The following is a 3,577-nucleotide window of genomic DNA, read 5'->3' on the forward strand; positions in this document are numbered from 1 at the left end:
TATAGGGAGCTCAACAAGCTCACTATTAAAGATAAGTTTCCCATTCCTGTCATTGATGAATTACTGGATGAATTGCATGGATCAATTTACTTCACCAAGTTGGATCTTCGTTCAGGATATCATCAAATCAGAATGAAGACTGAAGACATTCCGAAAACAACATTTAGAACTCATGAGGGTCATTATGAATTTTTGGTCATGCCTTTTGGCCTTACCAATGCACCTTCAACATTTCAAGGTTTTATGAATTCCATTTTCAAACCATTCCTTAGAAAATTTGTGTTAGTATTTTTTGATGATATACTAATCTACAGCAAGTCTTGGAAGGATCATGTTGAACATGTTGACAGGGTGCTACAACTATTGGAGGAGAAATAATTATATGCAAAAAGATCCAAATGTTTCTTTGGAGTACAAGAGGTGGAATGTCTGGGGCATATTGTATCTCATGAAGGAGTTAAGGTAGACCCTAGAAAAATTAAAGCCATTAAGGAATGGAAAATCCCCACATCCATAAAGCATCTGTGAGGATTTCTTGAGTTGACAGGGTATTATCACAAGTTTGTTAACAATTATGGAAGAATAGCAGCACCTCTAACAACACTATTGAAGAAAGATGCATTTTCATGGACTCCAGCAGCAACAAAGGCCTTTGAACATCTTAAAGAGGCAATGTGCCAAGCACCGGTCTTAGCTACACCAGATTTCACAAAAACCTTTATTGTGGAATGTGATGCTTCAGGAAATGGAATTGGTGTTGTTTTAATGCAAGATGAAAGACCCAATGCTTTTGAAAGTCGTCCAATCAAGGGAAAGTTTTTACACAAAACTATTTATGAGAAGGAAATGTTGGAAATACTTCATGCACTTAATAAATGGCAACCCTACCTAATGGGAAGACACTTCAAGGTAAAAACGGATCATGATAGCCTTAAATACTTTTTAGAACAAAGATTATCCTCTGAAGAGCAACAAAGTGGGCCACAAAGATGTTGGGTTATGACTTTGAAATCATCTACAAAAAAGGGAAGCAAGATGTGGTGGCAGATGCACTCTCAAGAAAGGATGAGGATGTGGAAGCATTGTTGTGCGCCATTTCTATTATCCAACCAGATTGGATAAACGAAGCAAGGGAGGAATGGAAGAATGACGAAGAAGTGTGGGCACTTATTCGAAAGTTACAACAAGATTCTAGTACGTCTGATACATTTAGCTGGCAAAATGATTCGTTATGGTACAAAGATCGCTTATACCTCTATAAGAATTCCCATCTAAAACAAAAGATTCTTATGGAATTGCACACTTCTCCCTTAGGAGGGAACTCAGGATTTTTAAAAACTTACCACAGGGTTAAGAAGGAATTTTTTTGGGAGGGCCTTAAATCAGATATTCAAAAGTTTATGGCGGAATGTTTGGTTTGCCAACAAAATAAAGTTGAAACAGTTAAGACACCGGGCCTATTACAACCTTTATCCATTCCAAGCCAACGTTGGGAGGAGGTTTCAATGGATTTTATCACAGGTTTACCCAAGTCTGAGGGAAAGAGTGTCATCATGGTGGTAGTTGACAGACTTACCAAGTATGCACACTTTTGTGCATTATCACATCCATTTAAAGCAAGTACAGTTTCTTCTGCATTTATGGAAACAATTCAAAAGCTACATGGAAACCCAAAGATTATTGTAAGTGATAGAGATCCCATTTTCACTGGAAATTTTTGGACAGAATTATTTTCTTGTCTTGGTACTCAATTAGCTCATAGCTCATCTTATCATCCTCAATCTGATGGGCAAACTGAGATAGTAAACAAATGTTTGGAAGGATATCTTCGTTGCTTTGTATCTGATAAACAGACACAATGGGTCAAATGGTTGCCTCTGGCTAAATGGTGGTATAACACTTCCTTCCATACAACAACAAAAATGACCCCATTTATGGCACTTTATGGATATCAGCCACCATCCATCACATCATATTTAAGAGAAAATTCTAAGGTTCAAGCAGTGGAACATCACATCGAACATCAAAAACAAGTCCTCCAACTCTTAAAGGATAACCTCGTGTTGGCACAGAATAGAATGAAACAACAGGCAGATCAACATCGCAGCGAAAGGAGTTTTGATGTAGGTGATTGGGTATTCCTATGGCTACAACCATATAAGAAAATGTCCCTCAAGCAAGCTAAGAAGGATAATAAATTATCACCAAAGTATTATGGTTCGTACAAGGTGTTGCAAAACATTGGTACTATGGCATACAAATTGGAGCTTCCTGCAGCTTCTCGATTGCACCCAGTTTTCCATGTTTCATGTTTAAAGAAGGTTATAGGCGACAAGCTCCTAGCTCAAACAATATTGCCAGAACTTGACGAGGAAGGAAAAATTATATTGGAACCAGAAACAGTCACAGAAACAAGAACTCGACAACTACGAAATCGATCAATTTCGGAGTATTTTATCAAGTGGAAGAACTTATCTGCTGAAGATTCCACATGGGAGGATGAGAATTTTATACAGAAGCATCCAGAACTACTCAAGCGTTGAGGACAACACTTTTTTGAAGGAGAGGGGCATGTTGGGTCCCTATAATACTAGTGATTACCCCATTACTATTGTAGTTGTATCCCTTATTAATATTGGTGTGCCCCTGTTTCCCCCATATTGTTATTATTGTGCCCCATAGAATCCCTCTATTGTTATTTTTGTGGCTTTATATTATTATTGTTAGGTCGGATGGGTTATATTGTGACTCTTTAGACTCCTATATATAGAAAGGAGGTTTTGTCATTTGAATCATCCAAGAATTGTTCATTTATGTAATGTAAAGGAGGTTGCCCCCTCGAAGAGGTTGAATTCTAAGGTGTTGATCTATCTTTTCTATCTTTTTCTTGAGCTGGTTTCATAACACTCCATGAGGCTTAAATATACGGCCATTAAATGCCTTCAAAATGGTGCTAGACTGCATAATGCATGGGGAACCAATAACTCTCCAACATGACGAAGACATTTTGCAAGTGGAGGCTCCTTAATCAACAACAGTTTTAAAGTAATTGAACCCATGTGTGCCTAGTTGAATTTGAAAAGTAATATGTGGGGAAGCCTAGGACAACTTTGGTTTGTGTCAAATGTAATCAAACAAGATTCTAAAGGGTGCACCCTACCTATAACAAAGAACATTGTTTTTTGCTACATTGGGAGAACTTAAACGTATGACATGGCATATTGGCAAGTCTTCCATAACATTGTAATTATGTGTATCTTGTGCATTAGGATCATGTATAAACCTATCAAGCACACCCTTATATGGGTGAAGCATTATGTCAAGTGATGGCTTCTCTATTTGAATAGGTCAACAAGCTAAGAAGTAGATTCTAGGACCTTATTTGAAGAACCACTCCCAATATCCTAAAATTATGAGCTCATGTTTGTAAATTGACCATTTGGTCACACATGTAAATGTTGGCACTTAATGAAGCACCCCCTTGTTGAGGGTGATTTATTGTGCCCCCTTACAGAGGTGCAGGATTTGTGGCAACCATCTATTGTTGATAGGTGGGGAAATAATTGGTCAATATAAT

The sequence above is a fragment of the Pinus tabuliformis genome, chromosome 6, assembly GCF_031772625.1.
Source record: "Pinus tabuliformis cultivar Carrire ecotype Pingquan chromosome 6, CPIR1, whole genome shotgun sequence".
Classification (NCBI taxonomy): Eukaryota; Viridiplantae; Streptophyta; class Pinopsida; order Pinales; family Pinaceae; genus Pinus; species Pinus tabuliformis.